The sequence below is a fragment of the Lepisma saccharinum genome, chromosome 1 (assembly GCF_977018435.1).
Source record: "Lepisma saccharinum chromosome 1, izLepSacc3.1, whole genome shotgun sequence".
Classification (NCBI taxonomy): domain Eukaryota; kingdom Metazoa; phylum Arthropoda; class Insecta; order Zygentoma; family Lepismatidae; genus Lepisma; species Lepisma saccharinum.
Window position 1 is genome coordinate 169,034,532 of NC_139229.1, and position 27,577 is coordinate 169,062,108.

General features: G+C 38.4%; 1 protein-coding gene across 1 annotated transcript in view; it reads right to left on the reverse strand.

Moving 5' to 3' along the window:
* Nucleotides 1-27,577, reverse strand: part of Nacalpha (nascent polypeptide associated complex protein alpha subunit) — a 283,299-nt gene that overhangs the window by 90,859 nt on the left and 164,863 nt on the right. The window contains exon 3 of the mRNA XM_083142296.1: nucleotides 12,452-12,544. The gene's annotated coding sequence lies outside the window, so the exon portion shown is untranslated. The remainder of the gene's footprint in view (nucleotides 1-12,451; nucleotides 12,545-27,577) is intronic.

The following is a 27,577-nucleotide window of genomic DNA, read 5'->3' on the forward strand; positions in this document are numbered from 1 at the left end:
TCATTTTTTCTTCCTAATGGGTCTAATATTTATGTGTTGAAGAATTTTTATACATTGCTTGTATACCCTATATGGTACGCCGGAGATCCAATGTTTTTTCTATCTGCGACACAGCTCGCTCGTTGGTATTGCTCTTCTGGAATGGAAGGCATTTGGTACTGAACTCGCCCAATCGGGACTGTTAAAAAATATAATCATTGTACATAACCTCAATACTTTATGTTATTAATGCGTATTAAAAGAATCAATTTGTACAAGTAAAAGGTATTTCCATATTTTTATTTTGCGTATGATCAAGGATTGGATTTTTTCTTCAGAACAATATAGGTGTGTTTCACCTACGTCACAAACTGTTGCATTGTGGCTTCGAGCAGCCCTGATTGAGGCCAGTTCTTGTAATTCAAGTGGGCGGGCGGGAGATACTAACACAGGCATTCGTGGTTTAAAACAAACATGGAATTGGTGCAGATGTAACGAATGTTACGTGGTTCGTTTGACCGCAAACATGGCGGCTGTGCGCATCCTGACGTCACATGATCCACCTGTATCTGCTGAGCTTAAAAAAATAAGTGAACATGAAAACATTTGATGTCGGAAATCGCACGCAGACTCTTCATTTGCGGTGAAACGTGACGAAAATAATAAATGTCATGTTATCGTTATACGATTACACAATATTTACGCCACGAGCATAATATTCTAGCCTAACTAGACTATCTACGAAGCCCGAAGCACAGACATAAGAGAAAAATCGATTAGAAAGTGCGAATAAAATTGTTCGATAAATAAAAAGATGATGATGATTCAGGAATTGACCTCTGAAAGCTCAGCAGTGTGTCCAGCTTCCATGGTTTGTTGCCAGATTGAATAAAAACAGATAAGCTCTTGCAACAGTTGAGTAAATGCAGGCAGACATACTTTGTCTATTCGAACAGGTGTGATAGCCCCAGGTGAGATGCAACATGCGACACAGATTTATACAATTATCGAGAAAGTTACCCATTACTTGCTTTACCGTTACCAAGCCTCCAGGGTAGCGTACTGGTTTGCAATCAAGGGTTCCAGGTGTTCGATTCCCGATTGAGGACATATTGCACAACCCCCGTGTCAGCTACGATTACCTACCTGAGCATAAAGTCGGAAAGGGGGTTTCGAACAGAAGTGTCTCAGGAATAATAATAATATTTTAAAATTAAAATAATTATATTAAATTAAATTAATACTAATTAAAATATATAAAATAATTAATATATGAATATTACATGAATAGGGAAAAATGCCGAACAAGAATAGATATATAACAGCACGTATTCATTATCTACCTAGTTTATCTGTAGTTAAAATCGACATAGCTAATTTGTGCAAAAACATGTGCCCTGGAAAAGAAATTAATGTCAAATAGATGAAGAATTGAATATATAGTGGGAAAAAAGATGCAGTTGACGAAAAGTAAAGTTCCTGTTTAATATTTTATGCATCTTCTATATATACTGTATATATATAAATGGATGTATGTGTGTGTGTATGCATGGTCGTATTTAAGGGGCGGTTTCAACGGGTCCAAACCCCCCTTAGGTTCAGAAAAATTACAAGATTACCTGTTATATCCACTATGATCAGAGACTTGTTCGAATAAATTTCTTCAGACTTATTTTGTTCTCATAAATTACAAGCGTATAGAATTGGATACGGATGGGAAAGAAATTAATTTCACACACCAGATGGGACTGCAAAGCAAACGTCTGCAATGTCCTGATAGTTTCGGAATTTCTCTGGAAGATATTCAGAAAACTCCTGACATTTCAGAAATTCTATAATGCCACATGTAATTCCTGCCCGAAGCAGCTGCTTCTGAACTTATAACGCGAACATTATAATTTCATTAGATGTTCCCGATATGGTTTGTTACCATTCAAGATTTTAGTATTCTTCAGGTTCTAATGTTTTGATAATTTGAAATTTCCCAACTGTCGAAAGTTGATAAACAATTTTACAAACTTTAGATCGCAATGGGATACTTGTCCCTATTGGAGATTGTAACTGCATGTGGGTTAGCTTAAGCTATTAGTACTTCTACTCTCTCTGGGTTGAGTGGGTGTGGATTTAGAAAAAAAAATGGTGAAGAATATGATGATGCTGATGTAATGGGTGGTAGAATTAAGGGGGTGAGATAGATAGATACCTAATTTCAGAGAACTGTCCAAAAGCAATTTTTGTACATTATTCAGCACATATTTTAACCCTGGCTATTGGCCATTTCTGTGGAATTTCTGCGATATTGAGACTGTCAAATCAGTTATAATTTTTCCCTTCGAGTTTTCTCAAAGGAGTAGCCCTCCGTAGTTAGCACATCATGGGTCCCGTGTTCGAAACCCGGAATGGGCATGGGCGTTTGTGGGTGTCCATTCATCAATTTCAGCATGTTATCACTCATCCCCATCTTCGCAAATTAGCCAAAAGTGGCACAAGAAGCGAAGTAAAATAATGCAAATAAATCAATCAATCTTCTCAAAGTACTTTGCTTGTAAAAAATGCAGTGCAACATAGCTAGGGAAGTTCTGAAACGTTCTCAAGTTGTTTGACGCAAGATGGACAGAAAAGTATCAATACTCAGTAGGGTGACTTGTGAAATCGTATACACTAATAGTAGAAACTTTACTGTTTCCCATTTTTGGACCATTTTGTAGTACAAATGAAACCAAGTTTCTCTGTACGTCAACACATTGAAAAATTGCTACAACTTATTCCAATATGAAATTCCTATTGTTCATTCATTGGAACAGTGTGTCAAAATGTTGGATGGCCTGGTTGATATTTTTTACATTTTCAAATCTGAATGAAAAATGTGACAAACAGTAATTGAAAAGACATGTCCAGGATGTGCACTGTAGTAGTGTTGCCCACGGGACGAGACGGGACAGGCTTTTAAAAATTCGAGACGAGACGAGATTGACCATGTGCCATAAGACAAACGAATATTTTCGAGACGAGACAGCATTTCCACGAGACTCCACGAGACGAGACAGGCCAAAGTCTCGTCTCGTGGGCAACACTACACTGTAGGCAGTAAAAAATTGTTACAAGCTCTTGTACTCAAATGTGCACAAATTGTTGGTGATCTTGCCTACACTGCCAGTTTCATCTTCAACACCCGAGAGGATGTGTTTAACATTAAAGAGGTTGAAATAATGTCCTTGCAATTGAACGGGAGATCGTCGACCCTACACTGTTAAGTGTACATACATACAAATATTAAAATAACACCGATGATGTTACTTTCAATTTTGTAGCAAGGAGGAAAAGACTAATTCTAACATTGTAATTCTTTCTTGAAGAGAAGCTGGAATTAGCTTTTTCAAAAGCATTTTTTGCTCATTTTATGTATAGAAAAGTTAGAAGTTCGTAGATAGACTTAATTTAATAAATGTGTGACCTTTCATGTGGTGGCAGAGTGGATTTTGATAGCCAGATTATACCTAGGGACGCTATACCTCCCGGATTTTCAGGGACAATCCCGAAATGGTATGGTATGGTATAATTTGTCCGTGTTCCGAATAGTTTCTTCGGGATGCACAAATGTCCTGAAATCGGGTGGGAAAGAAAAAAATGATTAAGACTATACTTTCCTGAACTTTTTTTTATATTTAAATGCGTGGACGTAATTTTAAAATGCTCATTTTACAAAACAATCTAACTCTACAGTGAACCACTCCCTCTCCATAATACAAGAGTTATCGAGTTACAAGAAGGTACTGCAAACATCTTTGACTTCACGATGGCGCCACCGTCTGCTAGCAGTGCTGAATTTCAGTTATGATTCTCTTCCATTGTATAGTAACCTGCTTACTATAACGAGTCAGTGCTTGGGTGCCTATCAGTTCAGTCCGCAGTTTTCAAAAAGTTCCCACATAATGTGGGATGTAAATGACAATAATATTGTACACACGTACAACTGTATCGGGTCCAGCCCCCCCCCCCCGCTCCCTAACAAGCTACCGGTCAGTAGTGTCCTGGATTTTCACTTATGAAATATAGGAACCCTAATTGAACCGAAGACAAAATCCTGACAGAAAAGCAGCGATCCTGGGAGCTGCGAGAGGCAATCCCTTACCAGGTTGGGCGTGGGATTAACAGTCCAACAGAGGAGCAGATGTGGACTCCGATCATTACCTAGTAACCATCAGATATAGACAGCGGATCTCAAACACAAAGAAAGAATAAGGGATTAGACAAACTAAATATAATATGAAACTGTTGATAAAAAATCCAGAAAAAAGAAGAGAATATGGAAGCAGATTAAAACAAAATTTTGAAAATATACAAAATCCCGTAATGGTAGAAGAAAAATGGAAAAGAATAAAGGAAAACATTCAGAAAACAGCAGAAGATACAATGGGAAGAGAAAACTAAAAGAATGGAATGGTTTGACGAGAGTTGCCAGAAAGCATTAGATGAAAAAAACATAGCTAGAAATAAAGTTCTCCAAAGATATACCAAAGCAAGTGTAGAGATTTGGATAGTGAAAAGAAGAGAAGCCAAAAGAGAATGTAGAAGAAAGAAACGGCAGTGGGAGAAAGAAAACCTAATAGAACTAAATGAACTACATAATAAGAAAGAATTAAGGAATATGTATCAAATAATAGCAAACTATAAGAAAGGATTTCAACCGCGAACAAATTTGTGCAAAGATAAAGAAGGAAATCTTATTGGAGATAAAAATAAAATAATAAGTAGATGGGCAGAATATTTTAAAGAATTATTAGGCTTCGATGAAAATGAAAATAGGATATTGGAAGTAAGAAATGACCAACAATGGGATGAAGAACAAGACTTGCCTGAACTAAACGATGTCACAAGAGCCATACAAAGTTATAATAATAACAAAGCACCAGGAGAAGATCAAATTACTGCTGAAATGCTCAAATCTGGAGGAGCAGAACTAAAGAAACAAATCTTTGAGCTTATAAAACAGATCTGGAAAAAATCTGAAATGCCAAAAGAGTGGACGGTAGCAATAATATGTCCGATACACAAAAATAATTACAGGACATGTTGTAAGAATTATAGGGGCATATCTCTCCTTAACGTGACATACAAAATATTTGCAAAAATTCTGGCAAGGAGACTAGAACCATACGTAGAAACACTGACAGGGGACTACCAGTGCGGATTCAGAAGTAATAGATCAACAATAGACCAAATCTTTGTATTAAGAATGATATTAGAGAAAAGTTTTGAACACAATATTAACATACTTCAATTATATGTTGACTTTCAACAAGCATTTAGCTGTATACAAAGAGACAAACTCTATAAGATAATGAGAGATATGGATATCCCAGAAAAATTAGTACAATTGACAGAAATGACCTTAAGAAATTCGAAATGCCAAAATTAGAATCCAAAACCAACTATCCGAAGAAATTTACATAGGAAAAGGACTACGACAAGGGGATAGCCTCTCCGCACTGCTGTTTAACATAAGTTTGGAACATGTAATTAGAAAGATTGAAATAAATCCTGGAGGAACCATCTTAAAAATAGGACAATACAATACCTTGCATTTGCTGATGACTTTGCCTTACTAAGCAGAACATCAAAAGCACTAGAAGATGCCCTGAAACAATTACAACAAGGTGGACATGAGATTGGACTGCAAATAAACCAGGATAAGACAACATACATGATAACGACAAGAAACAAGATCAGATATCAAACTATAAATGAGTTCGAAACACACAGCCAAAAGTTTGAGCGAGTTGGAAATTTCAAATATCTAGGTTCAACAATAACAGAAGATAAATAACATTGCCGAAGAGGTAAAAACAAGAATAATAGCAGGTAACAGATGCTACCATGCATTTGGAAATGTTTTAAAATCCTCACAAGTGAACCGAAAGCTGAAACTAAGACTGTATAGAACCATAATGAGACCAATAGTGATGTATGGGTCGGAAACCTGGTGTCTGACAAGAAAGGAAGATGATAGGCTAGATATATGGGGGAGGAAGGTTTTACGTAAGATATATGGACCTGCCCGACCCTGTGGCCGAGCGGTTAGCACATCGCGCTGCGACGCCAAGGGTCCCGGGTTCGAATCCTGGTCGGGCTTGGTTGTTTGCGAATGTCCATTCATCAATTTCATCATTTCATCAATCATCTCCATCTTCGCAAATTAGCCAAGAGGCACAAAACGCGAAGTAAAATAAACTAAATCAAATCAAATCAAAAGATATATGGACCAATCAATGAACATGGCATATGGAGAATTAGGACAAACGAAGAACTAGCAACACCTTACCAGAACCCAAGTATAACAAGTGAAATAAGATCCAAACGCCTTAGCTGGCTGGGGCACGTAGAAAGGATGCAACCAGACAGAGCGGTACATAAGATCTACCAAGGGAAACAGGAAGGCAAGACCCAGGAAGAGATGGCTCGACCAGGCAGAAGAAGACCTCGAACGAATGGGTATAAGAGGATGGAGAACTAGAGCGAAGAACCGAGATGAGTGGGCAGCTATCACCAAGGACGCCAAGGCCCTGCATTGGCTGTAGAGCCGTGGAGTAAGTAAGTAATTAATTGAACCAAAAGTTGAACCCTCCCTTACGTGAGCTATATATACGCCCATGTGTATATGTGTGTATTTGTTTGTTCCGGAATAACTATCGAATGCTGGAGCGATTTCAACCAAACTTGGTACACGTATGACTTACAATCTGGAAAGAAATACTGTGGGAGTAAGACACCCCTAGCACCCCTAGGGGTGGGGGTAGGAGGGGGTGACATGTAAAATTAATCAAAAACGACTGATATTAGTGTGGATTGTGGAATAAATAGTTTTCGAGGTCGCTAAGATGAATAGTGACACTCCCAATGCCGTTCAACTCCAAGTTCATTTTACACTATAGTTAGAATTCATTATATTCCTGGCTAATAGAAGATTGGGATAAATAAATATCCGGGTAACGCCGGGCAATCAGCTAGTATTATCATAAATAGTAGTGCGCAAGCATAAATCCTTGGTACTGTCATTCAAAAGCCGCCTTCCATAAGTTCAGAGGAAATTGCAACCATTGATTAGCTACACAATAAATGCTAAATAAGTATATTTTCATTATTTAATTTTAGTATTTGTTAAGTCATTCGGAGGGGAGGGGGGCCCGGACCACCTGAACCCTCCCCTAAATACGTCCTTGCATAAAGTATGCTTAAAACAAAACTTCTGCGTTATGTTACTCTCCAGTTATGATTTTTTTTAATGCAAATTACAATGGCAGCACAGTTTCCTTTCCGGTGCTTGCAACTTGACTGATAGAATGCTGTGCTTCTCAGAGTTGAGGAACAAGTTAATTTCCGTCCCTTAGAGGAACGCAATCGTTTCTTGGAGAAGCGAGACGAGATTTTCCCGATTCTTTTCACGATCTCAATACTTTTATCCGTCCCCCCTTTCCCATGCCTCCCCCCAACCTTGGGATGGGCCATAAAACTTTTACCCTCTCGCCTCGCCAAGAACTATTGAAATCATCGCAGGCATCCAATTTAATCAACCCATTTTGTTTTCAGGCAAACTGATCGCTCGAAGCATGCCATCAAGGATTTCGTTTTTTCACCCCCCACTCACCATCTCCCCCCCCCTTTGCTCATTTTGACTCCCTAACCTACCCCATCTGCATGCCACCTCCTCCCTCCTCCTTTCGCTATGCGTAATTTGAACTTCGGTCAATAAAAATTGCAAAAGTGTTGGAACGCAACATGCTTGTGTGTGTGTGTGTGTGTGTGTGAGAGAGAGAGAGAGAGAGAGAGAGAAGTGAGAGAAGAGAGAGAAGAGAAAAAGAGAGAGAGAACGTACCAAGGCAAGCAAATGAAAACTCTGAAGGGTGAGACGAGACTTACACGCACTTCATTGCCTCGAACAGATCAGTGTTGTCAACTCTCGTAGACGAATCAGTTTCCAGTGTAAAGCAAGGTTGCCAACTACTGGTTAGTTTCTTTCGTCGTCAATTCACGCTTCTGGGTTCTATTACTAAAAAATATGCATAACCCCCTTTTGAAAATACTGGACAAGCCACTACATAATATATGTTGTAAAATATTATTATGTATTAAATATTTTTATATTATCAGCTTATTGACATGAAGGCATGATAAACTATCAAGATACATTCGAATAAAATTTTTTTAAAAAATAAAGAAAGTCCTGGTTCCTCATTGACCTAAACTAAAGAACACCCTTCGCTGTTGCACAGTGATGTAAAATTTGTCATGTTACATACTGTCCAACACAGCACTTACAATCTTCTCATTGAGTACGATAATGTAGTCACACATTCTACGAAGACATATTTTTACGTTGCTAATCAATTAGTTTAGGATTATGAAATCTTACTGGGTACACAGAGTAAAAAGTGCATACATAACAAATAACCCACACAAGGTAAGCACAAGCATGTATAGATTTGGCGGGAAATGCGCAGAGCCAGCATACAACTGGCACCCAGCGGCAGTTGTCGGAAGTATTTACAGCAACGTGATTAAGAGAATGAATCAGTCGGCTTCCAAGGAAAAAAATCATATTATGAGTGATGCACATCGTGTTCTATACAAATATAATTTTTCAAAATTTGAAATATCGTAGCCGCTTTTCTAAAAGAGAAAAATATGACGCTTTTCAATGGTGGTAGTCAAGAAAAATTGTTGGACAAAATGCTGTGAACGGTGACACGGTATATATGTTGAAAAATACTGTACTTTCGAGACCAGAACGAGACAGATGTGAATAGAGACGAAAGTGAGAACGAGACAGGTATTTACAATTCGAGACGAGAACGAGGCATTGCCAAGTCTCGTTACCATCCCTATACTGACAATGGAAGCCAAATCAAGCAAATTGCAACTTTTATTCATAGTTGGATACATTGTTTTCACCCCTCCCCTCCCTTTCCATCGAAAGATACTCATCGCTAAAAGGGCGAAAGAAAATAAACCTAGTATTGGACTTTTGACCTTATAGCTGTCACTCACTTCAACACTTCTGATCTTTGGAAGAGTGGAAGATGGGAAGGAAAATTAAGCGTACAATATTTCCTCTCCACTTCCTCCCTTGAAGAGATAAGCCTTGGGTTACTGGACCCACTAGGGGGAGCTGCGAACGTTAGGGGAGCGTGGAAGATTGAATTGGTTTGGTGAAATGATTAAATGGAATCAAGTACCATTACATGTTTGAGCCGATAGTGTCCGAAGAAAAAGCTGTTGCAACTATTTGCTGGGGAGAGACTACACCGAATGTTGCATAATCAAATCTGCTAGGGAACAAAGCCCTACACTTGTCTTACGGTGGTTGACAAGCCACGGTGGGGTGATGTGGGGAAAGACACCATTAGGGCAGGGAAATTTGATGAGCAAAGCAAATGACAGGGAAAAAGGGAAGGGGATTCTTATTCGTCGGCTCTTGAGAATAAACCTTTATCCTTCTTCACAATCTTGGCTATTTAATCGTTCACGCCATTGCTCAATGACGCATGTCCATCCTCAATACAGGTCTTTGGAGTGTAAAACGAGCAATCCCGTCAAAACTAACCGTACAACAGCTGACAAACAATCTTATCCATGATCATGGGCTATTGCGCAATTAGGGCAATAGACACAGACATTTAGTAAGAGATTGGAAATAACGGCTTTATAGTTGACGCATTGCAAGGGTTGATTCAAATATGGCGGTGACGTGTATCCTAAATTAATAGTACATAAGAAAAGAGAGCTTCAGAACTGTTTCCTCGAGAATACTGGCATAGGCTATCCCGGTGGTCTCGTTCTTATTATAGTGATTCTTGCCATCAACTTCTGAAATGATAACACGTTGCTTCAAACAAAAGAGTACTGAAATGAAAAATGTAATTTATAACCAAACTACTACTATTTCTCAGGCCTTCCCAATGGAAGGGGTCCCTGCAGCGGCGATTAGGAGGGGTGTGGGGGGCAGTTGCCCTTCCATTTTTTGCCACTTTTGCTTCCGCACTATGCTAAACCTTAACTACAAAAGGTAGTAAACGGTCCTTGCCTCCTAGTTTTGGAACCCAATCGCCGCCACTGGATCCCTGCTTCGACACCCGGTGGAGACAGTGCTTGGGATCGCACTTTAAACTGTAGGTCGAGTCCAGATTACTTTAGCTATGAAGCACATTTGAAAGGCTGTTTGAAAATAAATATTTGTTTATTTGGCTACTGCGCTGCATTTGGGACTGCGCTAATGTAGATTTGCAAGGTTTGTTAACATTTCGATGTTGGAAACCAATCTTATCAGCGCTTGCATGGCTGAGAGTGCAAATAACATCGAAACACGCTGCTGCCATCTGTCTGCCAAGGGATGAGGGAGAAGAGACTGGGTTGGTGGTAGCTGGCGGTGTGGAATAAAAAAGAGAGAGAGTGGGAGATACTTCCCACCCTCAGAAAAGCAATGTTGCCAAGTCCATAGAAATTGTACGATTTGACTCATATATTTTCCGTAACATGGAATGCATACTCTCGCGGGTTTAGTCAATTTTTGCACTGATTGTGTGCAAATCTATATAATTTTCCTCATTTTATATGTGTGGAAGACAGACAAAAAGTTACAAATCGAGTAGAAGCACAGAACATATTCGAGGAATTCAAAGCATTCCCAATCATTAGGAATCGCATTCCTCAGAGATATTTTAAAAGAAAGTTATTTCTACCACAGAGGTTGTTTTTTTTAGTCGTGCCACTTTTCAATTTCGCCGATAGCGTATGAGTATAGCTCTTGCTTTGCAATCAAGGGGTTGCAGATTCCATTCCCTGGAAGCATATTGCAAAGTGATTCGGATACTTAAACTGTAGGCCTTGTCCTGATTAGCCTACCTAACCATAAAGGGGCTTAAACTTCTCCAAAATTTGCCAATTCATGTGCCATATAATAAAACTTAAAATTGTATAGTACTCAGAGAAAATATATGAAGAAACTAACGAACAAACAAAAGATGGCTGAGTTGATTTTTATAGCATTTTCGCAAGACTTTATAGCAAAAAATGAGTTGTTACTGTGAAAATGCAGAAAATAGCTTCCATAATTTGTCCTTTAATAAAACTGTATCTCCAAACTAAGAAATATGTTAAAAGAAACAAAATACAATTTAACATTGTAGATTATGCTAAATGTTTTCACGCAATAACACATTTCTAGAAAGAAGTCAACATTTTCGGTAGTCCAGTAAAAGAACATCAATAGTCCTTTTAACCAGTAATATTTCTGATTTCAGCATATATATTTTGATAAATCTTTTTGTAAAATCTGAGTCTTCATTCTTCTATGGAAAGTGAATCAACTTTAATCATCTTTGTAAAGTGTGAAAGTGATTGCGAATATGATGAAGCATGAAAACATCAACTAAACGTATAATTTTTGGCGTTGGCTGTTCGAGTTTTCTTCATACCAAATTAACATTATTTGTCTTTTTACACAAATCTGATGCACTCTTTTAATAGATATCTTCAGATCTAAACCATATAAAATATATTATGGACATTGTTTAAATTAAATTAATGACAGAGGAGAATTCCCCATCTCTGTGAACTCTCTTTCCCAGGTCCTACATTTCTAAATTCATTCCTAACGCAGAAAGATAATAATTTCCTCTCTTCTGATAATACAACGTTGTATATAATCTTTCACCACTAATTCCTCATATTTTAAGATGGTAAAGAGCTGTTAGTATGGCATTTATTGTTTTAAAAAATACCTATATATCTGGAAATGTAAGTTATACAAAATTGTATTTTTTCAATTTATTGTCGCTTTTAATAATTATCGCCTACGTAGTATTTTCTTCTGTTCTTGCGAGACAATCTGAATTAGCTTCCATTGAAAATATTTAAAATACATTTTTCAAGCTTCGTCCCTTCTGCGTTTGGTTCAATTCCAACCCTTATTATGACATTGGCGCCAACTTATATGGTCCTGAGAGGCACGAGACCACCTAATAATTTTGCCAGTTAATGTTTTATATTTTAGAAAAAAAGTACCCGCGCTTAAGAAAATAAAATGTTTCATCATTTTACATCTAAAGAATTCCCACAACTTAATTACTGGCTGAGTGTTGTAAAAAACATTTCACACTAATTTGTTACATCTTCAATATGATACTTGTCAGTGTCCTACATTATAAACACTACGTGGTCACATCATTATTGGAAAAGTAAGGGAGAATGAGGGCTTATAACCAGGACTCTCAAAATAGGCAGGCAAAGAAGCACCAAAAAAAGAAAATAGGCACTACTTACGATGCATTATTGCGTAAAATTATAAAACAAATCTTCGACTTCAGCCCACCTAATATTTTTCAATAGTTATAACACTGAGCAATTATCTTACTATAAATTATTGTATCCGCTTTTAACAAGATTGACACTTTATGATATGTATCCGTTAACATACCTTGGAGCCTTGTATTAGGATGTTAAGGCTGAAGCCTCAATTAGTTGTGCTTTATAGTAAGCAATATTCGTATATTTCTTCGTCAAGGTGATCCTAGAAAAGACAACAACAAATTAAACATTAAATAATGCAATTTCGTGACTAGATGAAAAGCTAGAACTTTCACTTTCAAAATTTCAAAAGTTTTACAGTCTGTCTGAGACAGTTGTGACCATCGACACAAGTGCAACGTATGTTTCCCGTCTTTGATTCGCTTCGAGATGGTTTGCTACGAGTTTGAAGAGCCATCATAAGAAAGGGAGTGATAATAAACAACCGAACACAAACAAGTTTAGGTGAGCGAGTGTGTTATGTGGTCGAATTTCGATCTCGCTACCAAAGTTCCCTACTTCGAGTCCCAGTCTCGGCATGGGTGTTCTTTACAAATGTCCCTTCACAATTTCATCTACTCATCCTCATCGTCACAACTGGACAAAAGTGGATGAAAAGCTACATGTATACAAGAGGAATAATGACTTGAATCCAATACCGTGTAGTCTCGCGCATGTGTCGCTTGAAATTGTTTCGTTATAGCCTAATCCCATTAGCAATAAATGTGTATTATCCCAAGCATGTTTGCAAAAAATCTTCAGCGCTTTTAAAAATATAAAACTGTTTATTTCTTGTAGCTATTAACTACAGAATTAATAAAGGTTTGATATTTGAGGGTGTCGCAGCATGGATAAGCGAGAGGACAGATAAGAGCAGGCAAATATAGAAAGAAAGAGAGAAAAATAAGTTGGGAATGTAAGAAAAAGAAGGGAGAGATACAGAGATAGCAATTGAGGAGAGAGAGAGAGAGAGAGAGAGGGAGAAGGAACTAGAGAATCGAGCGAGAGAGAGAGAATAAGGAAGAAACAGACAGAATATGAGGAAACAGAAAAAAAGGATGATCAAGAAGAGAGGAAGTAAAAATGAACGAAGAGATGCTAAAACTGAGAAGAGAAGATTAAAAGCTAAGATACAAGAAAAGAAACAGAAAAAAAGTTATAAATAAAAGCGAGAGAAGAAGCAGAAATATGAAAGTTTCCCTTATTCCTAGGATGTTCTTCCTGAGGGCGAGCAAGTGTTGCAAGACGACGACACGAATCTTCTCTTCACCGCCTTGTGATCTCAAGTCTAATTTCGTGTTGCAATTGCCTATCTCCATCTGCGATTCGCCTCGAAATGATAGATACAACAATTTTGTTTCATATGCTTAATTAAACTATAATAGGTCTGAATAAGTTTCATAGTAAAATACATTATCTAACATCGTAATTTATAAAGTCGAGCTTTAGGAACTGCGAGTATGGTCTCGATTTTGAAACGATGGTCTCGGTGCTCTATGATGGGGCGGTGGTAGCGTAGTCGCCTTGTAATCAAGGGGTCCCGGGATCGATACCGGTGGAGGCACATAGTGGTTCGCGTCCCACTTTAAACTGTAGGTCCAGTCCCGATTATTCTTACTGTACATAAAATGGACTTTAAAACACCAACTCAACCCATTCTGGACTTTCATCTTTCAAATTTCATTCTCAATCTTGGAAAGAAAATTGATTGATTTATTGATTTGGTTTATTTTACTTCGCATTCTTGCCACTTTTGGCTAATCGCGAAAATGGCGATGAGTGATGACATGATGAAATTGGTGAATGGACGTCTCACAAATAACACCCATGCACAGGCCGGGATTCAAAATCGGGGCCACTGGCGTCGTACCGGACTGTGTGTCGCCCCTGTCAACACATGCCTTTTAAGAACTAAACTATTCAGTCTATGTTGAAAAAACCTATGTTGTTAAGAATTAGTGTTGAATCTTTTCTCCAAAGATTGTTAGATTTCCTTCCATAAAAATGATATTGTTATTGTTACAATAGGTAATGAATTGTTTAACTTAAATCAGAAAAAAATGCTGAAACTATGGAAATATAAAACAACTATGTAGTAACCATGGTAAATTGTAAACAAATTATTATTATATAAAAGAGCTAGACTTTTGTAAGCCTACGGGACATTCTCCTGGTCGCCGAAAGGCTGATTGTTCAGGGGACGTTGGGTAATATCTTGCTTCAATCTTCGGATTGTCTGGTGTACTTGTGTTCCATTTGGCAGATATTCCACAAACCCAACTCTGAATAAGGCGTTCTCCTGCATCATCAAAAAGAGCAGGGTTATAAACCTAGGTAGAAATAATAGGTTTAGGCCTACAAGTTGTATCGGGTGAATTGCCTGTTTGAAAAGTGTTCGTATATCATCAGAAGTTCAAATAAATCTCCGAGTAACAGATCTTACATTTCAAACCTACATAGGTAATAATTCAAAATAAATCCTACACCACAGACCACGCAAGGGTTTGGTCCTACTAACCCTAAGAAGCCTTTGAGAAGTCCGATAAAAGGGTTGTAACCAGACTAACATACAGCCCTAAAGGCAGAATGTGCGTGTCAGTGGAATACAGGCACGTATAATGTCCGCTTATGGTTTCCATTTGTCTAGTTCTAGTTCCTCCAAAGGTTATACAGAGCATTCCCTGACATTCGCTACGAGACTCGGCGGCAAGCGTCCCGGCATCAGCGCTTGTTTCTCCCGGTGAACGGGGCCCAGACAGTCGCACGGTACGGTCTGTTTCTTTCGCTCTCCCTGCCTTCGCTCTCTTTCCCTTTCTGTTGACGTTGCAGACTGCCGCCAGTATAATCCTCCCTCGGAAGTTGTGTTGTGTCGTGTCCGTGTGTTGAAGATTGTGGCTTCATAATTATGGCACCACAAAAGTTTACATTACAACAAAGGATTTATCTTGTCGAGTGTTACTTCGGAAAGAGGAATTGTGGAAAAGTGCGACGACGTTTTGCAACGAAATTTCCTGTGGAAAGAAAAATGGGGAAATCTAAAAAATAAAGTATACAAAGACAATCCGCACACCATCCGTGAGTTAAAAGAGAGTATTGTACGAGAAATCGGGAGAATTACAGTAGACGAACTTGCACGTGTAAATGCAAATTTCTGTCGGAGATGCCAGGAATGTGTTGCAGCAGAGGGACATCATTTCCAACACCTTCTGTAGTCAAGGTTAGTACACAATATGAAAACTGTAATTTTAATAGCCGACTCTAGCGACTGTCGGGGCCCCGTTCACCGGGAAAGACAAGCGCTGATGCCGGGAATGCTATGTATAACCTTTGGAGGAACTAGAACTAGACAAATGGAAACCATAAGCGGACATTATACGTACCTGTATTCCACTGACACGCACCTTCTGCCTTTAGGGCTGTATGTTAGTCTGGTTATAACCCTTTTATCGGACTTCTCAAAGGCTCTAAGGGTTAGTAGGACCAAGCCCTTCCGAGGTCTGTGGTGTAGGATTTATTTTGAATTATCACCTATGTAGGTTTGAAATGAAAGATCATTAAGATCTTTTACTCGGAGATTTATTTGAACTTCTGATGATATACAAACACTTTTCAAACAGACAATTCACCCGATACAACTTGTAGGCCTAAACCTATTAGTTGTACCTAGGTTTATAACCCTGCTCTTTTTGATGATGCAGGAGAACGCCTTATTCAGAGTTGGGTTTGTGGAATATCTGCCAAATGGAACACAAGTACACCAGACAATCCGAAGATTGAAGCAAGATATAACCCAACGTCCCCTGAACAATCAGCCTTTCGGCGACCAGGAGAATGTCCCGTAGGCTTACAAAAGTCTAGCTCTTTTATATCATAATAATTTGTTTACAATTTACCATGGTTACTACATAGTTGTTTTATATTTCCATAGTATCAGCATTTTCTTCTGATTTAAGTTAAACAATTCATTACCTATTGTAACATTAACAATAACATTTTCATGGAAAGAAATATAAGAATCTTTAGAGAAAAGATTCAACACTAATTCTTAACAACATAGACTGAATAGTTTAGTTCTTAAAAGGCATGTGTTGACAGGGGCGACACAACTGTGCTAAGTTTTCCACCACGGAGATCGGCCTGGAAAAGAAAATTTCCTTCTTTCTGAGAATATGTTGCCTTGTTTATTATTATTATTATTATTATTATCATCATCATCATCCATGGGTAATTTTCGGTATTAGAACTTAATTTTTGAGTAGGATAATGAAAAGCATGATACTGACATATCAGATATCTGAGAGCGAAAAGAAGGAACCCTGATACTGCAAGTTATACTTCACCCACACAAAAACTACTTTTGAAAGTATTTAAATATTGAAAGAGGAATTTCTAAATTCATCGTCCCCTCACCCTTTTGCTCAGGCGAATTCGGAGTATATGTCTAATGCTGCCAACTCTGAATTAACATGAAAGTGTTACAATGAAGAGAGGAAATTTTCTTTTCCTGGTTGACACCCAGTTTAGGTCTATAAAAGTCGAACTTGGAAAAGACAACGGACGGGAGGAGTCACCACTCCCCCATCTCCTCTCTCTCTCTCACTCTTCAATTTTCTTATTAAACCTTTTCCGAGCAGGCCTCATCTCCAGGAAGCTATCAACTCGGGGCAAGCCCCGGCACCTAACGACCTGTTGCGTAAGATGAGTCAAGGCAAGAGCTTATAAAACCTTTTCCTGCTCCCCCAAAAATAGGCAATAGTTAGGCTGGAGAGTTCTATGAACTAACCGATCTCTAAATGCACACTAGTAATGGTTTAGAACACAGGTCACAATATACACGAGGAATTCAAAGCATTCTTCATCAGCAGACACACTGTTGTTGCTCATGTTCTCGTAAAATTACCTTTTCTACAGTGTTTTCTCCACACCCGACCCGGCAACACTGCGATCCAGGCGTGCTCCAATATAGTAATGATCGGAAAAGCTTTAGCTTCCTCTCAATTGATTCCGGATCCAATATCGCACGTGCGCGAGTCGCTTTTCAACTTTTTTCTCCCCCAACCCCTCCGTCCCTTCCCCCGCTTTTCCACACCATCTGAGCAAACTAAAGCGAGAATACCGCAATGGCGGGAAGAGCAAGATTGGTCCAAAAGGAGGGGGGGGGGGGTATGCATGAATTTAAAGAGAGTAATACTCGCACATACACACACATATGCGTGCGCGCACAAACGGGGTGAAGTGTAATGAAAGCATTTGTCTCCCCTTTTTCCGTTAACGGGCTGGCCAAGCGTTTAATGAGGAACGATTTGTCGGTTTGGAAACAAGAACGAGAAAGATAGGGTTTGTGTGAGAAGCAGTGACGTGCTAATTCAAAGAGCAGCTAAGAGATGGCGTGTTAATCAATAATCCCCCTTCATATGTTCATGTTCAATATCATTTAACTTGTCGCACGCGGCAGTGATGCATTTAATTGAGGTGCTGTGGCGTATGTGACTCTCGAAAGTCCCCTTCCCCTCTCCCCCGGTGAAGATAAATTATTATAGTTATTGCTATATTTACTGATGTACTGCATTAGGGTTAGGCCCGGGGAAAGAACCGAAAGTGTGGAAGAAAGATTTTTTTTTAAATTTGGTTTATTTTACTTCGCTTATCTGCCACTTTTGGCTAACCGCGAAGATGGGGATGAGTAATGATATGATGAAATTGATGACGGGGCACTCTCAAAGAAAACCCGGGCCGGAATTTGAAGCAGTGACTATAGCGCGCAGTGGTAACCACTCTGCCACAGAGGTCGGCGTGAGACAAAGAGAAGATCCGAAATACTCTTGGGACTATTCGACGAGACCATCATTGCTGTTGTACGTAGTATTACAGGTGAACGTACAATCATCCTATATGTATTTGCAATATTATGGTCCAAAGTAGCGGAAAAAATTCAACTCACAGAAAGACACTCTCTCCCCGGCCCGGCCAGACAATCAGCAACACAGTCACGCGGTGTACACTTGGTGCTTATTGTTGAAATGATTCTCTCAGGCTATCAACCAGGTGACTTGTGGGGAAAATTCCAAGCTTTCGAGAGCTAACGTTACTCTCATCTTCAGGGTAGAAGTGCAGTCCTGAGCGTCAACCCGGTGTATATACGTTCGTGGAGGGGGAATCTTTTCCACAACTCACCTGGTCGCTAGCCCGAGAGAATCCTTTCATCATTCGTCACCAGGATAACTTCAAGGCCTATTGGTGCTTATTTTTTACATTAAATTCTCATTAATATTCGAATAATACAGTATTCCGCAAATGAATAGTAGTTTTCAATACAGAAATTTTTCAATATCGATTTTTTTCAAATTTCCTTTAATTTTCTTCTATACTTGTATATACCATTGAATAGCTATGATAATTCTATGTTTAGAGAATAATATACAAACTACATGATACGTATTTGCAATGACTCTTATAATGGACATGCATGAATGCCAGTTAACCCAAAGAAAAAAGGGACATTTTCCCACTGCGACTGCACACGGAACCCAAAACGTGTCAATTCACACATATATTTAATGCATCAAGAGACACAGCTAAATGTGTAATTTTGTTATCTTCGAAATGATCTTGTCTGATCTTCCAAATTGATGCATTTTAGTGCATCACACGGGACTTCATCTCATAAAAATACCCTTTAATACATTCGTATGTGTATTTTGACACACTAAAAGGTGCATCATTTGCAGTTTATTCACGTTAACGTGTTATTGAAATCAAAATATATGTGTCAATTGACACGTTTCGGGTTTTGTATGCAGTTCGAAAGAAGTTGGGAAAGGGGTTGTCTTCACAAGATCGAGACATTTGGTAGTCTTGCATCAATGGTTATAAAATTAAAATTACCAAATATTGCAGACTTCTGCAGTCTGACTCTCCATACAAACAAGCCATTCATTTATGCACGAGGTACAATTTGGGTATATCATTTTAGGGGGGTGAAGGGTATTGTATCCTATTCAAAAATTTTGAGAGGGTATTATATACCTCTCTACCCACCTGTTCCTATGCCACTGACTTTGATGGTCCATGGCAACCTGAAGCCTGCACCAGACCGGACCAGACTCATACACAAGGAGTTGCGCCTAATAAAATATGCAACATTAGCGGTCAACAAGGTGTTGAGCGTTGCATAAGCAGGATTTCATGACTCTGCAGTCTATCAAGTTTACTTATTACCTACCAGCTGCTTAGTAACTAAGGAGTCATGCGAAATCCATTTCAGTTACATACAAAGTCTATCTACTGCATGACGTACATGCTTCATTTCAACGCCGATGTACCAAAGTCAGCCGCAATTAAATTTCGATTCGATTCAAACTGAGTAGTAGAAAAATACTTGAATTGTAACTAAATTAGGGATAAAATTCCCTCTCTAAATGAAACTTGTAAGTATAACCCTTTCTTGTTTGCTTGCGTTGGCAACTTTACGATCTCACTTGTTGAGGTATCTGTAGATGCAGATAAGGTGTCAGTCACATCGTTCGTACCCAGTTGCAGGTGTCAGTCGTGCAAATTTCCTACCATTGTAAAACTAAGTTCAGAAATCGATTAATCTTTAGTTCTCTCTCTCTCTCTCTCTATTCAAATAACTGTTTAAATGTGATTAATATTTCTTAGGGTAAACGCTTTCTTCACACAAATTTTCCTTCGAGTAATGATTGCCTATTCGCGATTAAAATTATCCGATATGCCATCTGGTGGGATTTTCCGGAACTGCTCTATGTAGGATACGGTGTTGTGTTGATGTCTCAATGCATGGGAAATGTGTTCGAAAGAGGAACGTCTACTGTTCAGGTTTTCGCTCCAAATCGTTTTGTGGGTCAGAACAAGTGAAAAGTTTACATGTGTTTCCACCCCGTGGAATCAACAAAATGAAATTTGTAAATAAATCAGGGAAAACATAATTGTTTGACAGAAGATTTGCATAGACTGATGACATTGAATTGAGGTAAGGAAATTACGAAGAATGCATGAGTCCGTTCACTTTATTTTCCGAAAGATGATTCTATTACCATGAAAGTAAAATTTAAAATTGTTCTTTATGAAAAAAACATTTTTTTTTAAGAAAAAAATGTTTTATCCCAGACTTTGTCAGTGGTATTATTATCTAGTATGTATGAAATTTGGAATAGGTGCAAGTCAATTAAGTGCGAAGATGAAAATAGTTTGAGAATTAATTAATGTCTGTAATCATAAAGGTAATCAGAAAAAGAAAATCGACATGCTAAAGTCCTTTTTCAGTGAAGATAGTCTCGATGAAATTGTGAATTCTGTTATTATTACTGTGTTATTATTAAACCAGCCTGCCTCTTTGGGGGAAGAACTGCAACGGTATGTTTACATTTTTCTCCTGCCCAAGCTTTGCAAATACAGTTGAATTGCTTTATTTTAAAATCATTTCCGAGAGCCCCAGTCTTTTTGCACAGTTACAACCTGAGATGCAGATGAAACAGCACAGCGGCAGTGCGTATACATTACTCTCGTCTGCGTTTTCGTGTTATTTTTGCCTATCATAATTAAATGATTCGTTCTCAGCACAGCTTCACCTTCGTTAAAATCCCTGGGATTCACATCCCATTCGTAATATTTAAAAATATCGCGTAATTTAAACGTTTCTTCCATACCAGCCATGACAACACGCTACCATTACGTACTACTACTACCTAATGTAATCGAAGATTTATCCTACTTAGAGCGGCCATATTGGAAGCGACACTAGCGCTCAGGTGGTAATTTTAATGGCAAATAGAATCTGAAAGTTTGCAACAGTAACCCGTGACCGTGCAGTCGATGCATAGCCGGAGAGGAAACTTCCTTATCATCAAGTTAGCGAGTCTTGCAAGGAGTAGATCCTGCCGATGACTTTTCGAGGTCCGGAGGGGCGAAAACGAGGCAGACAGGGTCATACTGGCAGACTTAACAGTTGGGCTGAAATGTTCGTAGGCTAACATAGTAAAAAATATTTTTTTGACAAAATTCGATTTTATTATTCAATATAGTTGCCTTCGAGGGCGATACAACGATTATAGCGGTCATACAATTTTTCGATGCCATTTTTATAGTACGATTTCTCTTTAGCCTCAAAATAGGCCTCAGTTTCGGCGATTACCTCTTCATCAGTGCTAAATTTCTTTCCAGCGAGCATTCTTTTAAGGTCTGCAAACAGGAAAAGTCACTGGGGGCCAGATCTGGAGAATATGGTGGATGGGGAAGCAATTCGTAGTCTAATTCATATAATTTTGCCATCGTTTTCATTGATTTGTGACACGGTGCATTGTCTTGATGAAACAGCACTTTTTTCTTCTTCAAATGGGACCGTTTTTTTTTATTTCATCCTTTAAACGCTCCAACAACGCTATGTAATAATCGCTGTTGATGGTCTGGCCCTTTTTGAGGTAATCGATGAATATAATACCATGAGCATCCCAGAATACTGATGCCATAACCTTGCCAGCCGACTGTTGCGTCTTTCCACGCTTTAACTATCATGATCCTAAAACAACTAAAAACGAAGCAACAGAGTCCATTTTAAGCGACGATGCCATTCGTCGCGCTAAGCATGCCAACCAACAAAATGCCTGTCCGGCTTCCCTTGCCCTCAAAGAATTGTCGCACCTTTATATCCCCTAAGGTCGCACCTCAAAGTTATATGCATGGTCCCGCAAGGCGTGATTTACGCTATTTAATTGTAGGCAAGCGGGTAAACGTGATTCCCGGAACATATCTTAAGTTTTTAATGCGCTTGTTAAACAATCACATCCAGGCAGGTATAAGGGATCACTTGTGCACAGTAGTCCGTGTTATCACCTCATCGTGCCTGGCAAGACAGGACAATACACCTGTGCTTAAACGGACCACCCGGGCGAACATTTGAGATAGGCATTTGTTTTCTTTTGTCCTCCTATCGGGGACATTAACGTCAAGTTGTTGTCACGATTTATTTATCATTTCCATTCTTCCACTCCTTCCTGTCTCTATGTCCTTTACCTTCATTAAAAAAGGAGGGAAAAAAGAGATGGGAAGAGAGAAAGAAGCAGCAGTGATTTGCAAAAGAGATTTCATCGCATAGCTGCTGGTTTCTTGATGTATCAGTTTGCATTCTTGATGGTACCAGTATGCGGTTGCCTTCAAAGAAGCAAATAACTCGATGAGCATGGACTCTACTTGTAAAGGAACCAGTCTACAGCAGGATACGGATGTTTCTGAAATTCCGATTAATTAATCGATCGATAGTGCATCCGGTCGATTAATTTTAGAGATCACATATTATAAATGGTTTCCTCCTTTAACGTGCTTTTATTATATGCGAATCAAAATTCCCGTAAAACGCCGTCAAAACTATCAAGTCATTATTCATACACAGCCAGAAAGGAACATTAACTTGACACACAAAAAAGGGATATTTTCCTTCTATGTACAGCATACTTACACATTTTTACATATTTATACAATTATGCGTTGGCCTCTGTGGCAGAATGTTCTTCCTAACACGCTACGAAGCTAGAGGCCCCGGTTTGAATACTGGTCAGGCATGGATGCGCCGATTCATCCTCATCGTCGTGATTAACCCAATACATGTAACAAAAATAGAAATCGAAATTATGCAACAAAGTATTTTCCCAGAGGCAAGTTTTTATTTTTCACCTTCCAGAAGGTTGAACCTACGCTACTTTGGATTTCCCTTTCCTTGTGTTGCAAAACCAATGGAATAGTTTTCAAACTATCATTCTTTGCTATGCACTTTTCCGTGCAAGGTGAAACGTATATAGGTGGAATCTATATAAGTGGAACGCTCGCTGTAATGCTGATCGGCGACGAAAATTGAAGCCACTTTTGCGATTAGTTCCTCCAGGGAAGTTTGGAAGAAAACGTGGTAGCTATTCCCATAAGCTAACGCGTATTTACTCTCCTTTTTGCTTTCGAATAGGTCAAAAAGAAACATAATTTAACCATATTTATGCATTCAGTGCTACAAATGAATGTCTTATTAAGTGTTTCTTCGCTATTAATAGTTGGCATGTGTTGTTTCGAGCAATTTATCCAGTCTTACGTGGGTTGTATACATGGTACGAGGGTCACTATTTATATTTTGAGCCTAACAATGAAAAAATAGGAATTTGGCATTGAAAACTGCTTTATTGTTTTTCGAAGTATTCTCCTTTATGGTCAATACACTTTTGCATTCGTTCGAACCATTTGTCAAAGCAGTTTTTCCAATCTTCTTGAGACACCTCCATAATATGGTTTTTGAACGCATCAACGGCGTCTTCCGCCGACGAAAATCGTTGTCCACGCAATTTATTCTTGACATTCGGGAACAAGAAGAAGTCATTGGGTGCCAAATCAGGACTGTACGGCGGATGACCCATCAATTCGTTTGACTGTTCATAAAGTCGGTTGTTAGACGAGATGTGTGACAGCTGGCATTGTCTTGATGAAGAATGATCCGACGGCGTTTGTTTGTTTTCCGTATTTCACCGAAGACCTCTGGCAAACAAATTGTTGCGTACCATTCAGAGTTGACCGTTCTACGTTCCTCTAAAGGGACAGTTGCCACATGACCAGTTTTCCCGAAAAAACAGGCGACCATTTGTTTCCATGTGCTTCGAGCGCGAACAACTTTTGTTGGATTGTGTTCATCTTTAAACACCCATACAGTCGACTGCTGTTTACGTTCCGGCTCATATGCATATATCCATGATTCGTCACCTGTTACAATCTTTTGAAGCACCACGATTGTATTTATTGAGCATTTGTTGGCACCAATTGACGCGAGCGTCTTTTTGAGTTTTTGTCAAATTGTGTGGGATCGAACGAGAACATACCTTTCTCACAGCTAAATGATCATGTAATATTTTATATATGCTGATGGAACTAATGCCTATGGTTGCCTCAATCTCACAGTATGTCACATGACGATCTTGCAGTATTAGGTTTTGCACAGCATCAATGTTTTCTTGAACAACAACTGATTTTGGACGACCTTCGCGAATCTCGTCGGTGAGCGAATGGCGGCCACGATTCAATTCGTTATACCAGCGTTTCACAGTGGCAAAGGATGGGGCTTCATCGTCAAATGTGGAAGTAAGTTGATCGATGCACTCTTGTCTTGATAATCCACGTCGAAAATCGTAAAAAATCATCGCACGAAAATGTTCACGAGTTAATTCCATTTTATTGTTTTCGCGCAATCTCCAAGGCAACATAAACAACACAAATGAAGCTATTGACAAAACATTTGAAGTACGTTATGGTCAATAATGCCAGACGATTCCGTGCAAACGTCAAATCGCGCCTAACTTCAATCAGTGTTGCCAAGGCTCAAAATATAAATAGTGACCCTCGTACGGGCGTGTGAAACATTTGGATGTACATATCGTGTAGATAATTGCCTGGGTGTCGACTTTCTTCGGTATCATTCTTAAAATATGTGTATACAATGCATAAATGTACAGTATTTATTAAAAGTTGATGACGGTAATTAAATGTTATAGCGAAAGCTTTCGAATGTATTTCTTACACTGTCGCAAGTGATTAAACTTTGTATAATAACCAATTGGAATTTTTCATAACTTATAAATATATGTTAAAACCTAATAACATTACTTTAGTCAATGCTGGTATTATTATTGCACGCTATCAAAAATTATGGTTCGGATTTACGAAGCAATTTTACTTGTGGGTAAGATTTATCCAGCGCACATCCTAAAGTCCTAGCAGAAATACGCGCGTCCTATCAGGGTTCTAGATTTCGATTTGCGTTTTGTTAGATGAAGCTTCCTTGCACGCACTTTCCACATCCTTCACCTGTTTTCATTTTATGAAATTTAACCAAGATATTATGTGTTAAATTTAAATAATTATCTATCGCTGTCGCACAGTAAAAGGAAGAATTAATGTGTCCAAAATATAGACTATGCATTTATAACGAAACTAAAAATTAGTCATACTCAATATAGAGTAAAATCGACGTTTATGTGCATATACGTGTACTTTTCAATCTGTTCCATACTTTTTAATTATTATTTTCTTTTCATAGTTTACATAGTTAGTTTCAGCTGTCAGCTGGAAGACACGATGACAACAGCTGCGGAATTCTCAATATTAACCAACTTTTACAAGAAGTTCTTAAAAATACATTGATATCGTTATATTAATCTTAAATCCCGTGGTGTTTGACTATAGTGGCGTACTCATTGTTATGTTTTCTCATAAATTATGGCTTTTATTTCGTAAATAATCAGTCGTAAAATTCAATTTGCCGCTATGAAATAAATCATCTGCTTCAGCGTTTCTTCCACACTTCCCTGGCGTAACTAAGCGAGACAATGGCTTCACTTTTGCGCTGTAAAGAAGACATACCAGGGTGGACTCATCGGAAACTTTCTGTGCTTATAGGAAATGCCGTATGACACAAGGTGAAGGTCCTAACAAATTTATACATAAGTACTATTCTTGAGTGGCTCTTTTCCAATTAAGTCTTTACAAAGAAAAGAAAATATTCGAACTGTTACGATTTTAAATCACAAATTCTAATCGTAACAAACTCAAATTTCTACTTCACTGCTGCATTTCCATCACAATCTAATACTCAGGGTTGGAGTTTTTATCTTATGATAAAAAATGCTTCTCATTTGACGACAAAAATCTTCAGGCACAAAACATTGTACGGAACTCTATTCTTCTGGTAAGCGAGCACAGACATGGGGCATTTGTATATTTTACAGCAAAGTTTAGCGGAACATCAGTGCCTCCTGGCGAGCGGACTGAAGTGTTTCAGACCGCGAGTGTGTACAGAAACAGACCGCAGCTTATGGCGGAAATTATCCTTGGCTCTTATGCACACTCACCTAGGAAGTGTGCAATACTGTTACATCTGCGACACCTAGAAGGGAGGGAGGAGACGTTTATTAATGATCACAGAGCTGCTTCCTCCGATGGCGGTGCACTAAATTACCTGCTTATTCATGCCTCGGCACGCCCTCTCTTTTGCCAGTACGTACACCCACACGTGGCGCTCTCTGGCTGGAAAAGCCACAAACTCCGTGATTTAATCTGGACGAGATAACTAGATTGTGCATGGAGAAGAAAGGGAAGATGTTTTAACTTTTCTTTTTATGCAGGGGAAGAAGGAAGCAGCCAATGAAAGGGGAAACGAATCTGTCGCTCTTCGTCCATTTTTCAAGGGATTAAAGTGTCAGTATTCGCATAAGAACGTTATCTTCCTACATACACGTTCCGTAAACATGAATGTCCCGGTAAGTATTGGTGACTGTGTTTAAATGGTGGCCAATACATTAGAGAGGTAGCCTATTATAGCAACAAAAGAAGTTCTTGTTGACCCTGGAAATAGCTCTAAATATATATCTGAATAGGAGACATACATGACAAAATTTAAACTGCCAATTTGGAAACAACTAATTACCGTAAACTCCGTTGTCATGTCTATAATCTATAAATTAATAGCGATAGAGTAGATAGGATAATAGGTATTGTGACCAGTGGTTGTTCATGGAAGTTTAGTCTCTGTTATAAAAGCCAACTTGTTCAAATGTTCCCAAATGAAACAAATGGTGCAGTATAGTTCCAGATCATTTATTTATTTAAAAGTCATGACACTGCAGCAAATGCTTTAATTGTACTAATTGTAGAAATATTGGACGTGATGCTGCATTTGACCATGCTCAGCATTAAGTAACAATAAACAATATATATTAATACGAGAGATTGTTTGAGTTAGCTCCTCAATTTGTGTCTTGTATTATCACATTATTTGTTATACAGAATACGCAATCAATAGAATCTATACTGTACATTAATATGATAATATGTGTTAAAGTAATATAAAAATTTATCTGAAAAAGTAATATGAAAAAGGAATAGAAAGTAGCAACCTGAGAAGTGAGGTTAAATCTTACACAGGATATGACAAGAATAGTAACAGAGAAAAAACAACTTAAGAAAAACATATGAACCACGCATTACATAGGCTATAAATGATGAGGTATAGAAATAATGATAGTAACTAGTAAAAACTGGTCCTTATATAGCATTAATTCTTTCACCTGAACAAACCAAGTATGTACATATAAAATTACTGAACTCCTAAATAACGTCAAATCTTGTTTTGAAAGTAAGTTGCAATTTCCGTTTTGAACTTTCGTGAGCTTTGGAAGATGTCCACCTTATCATATGATTTTGCAATTTTGTTATA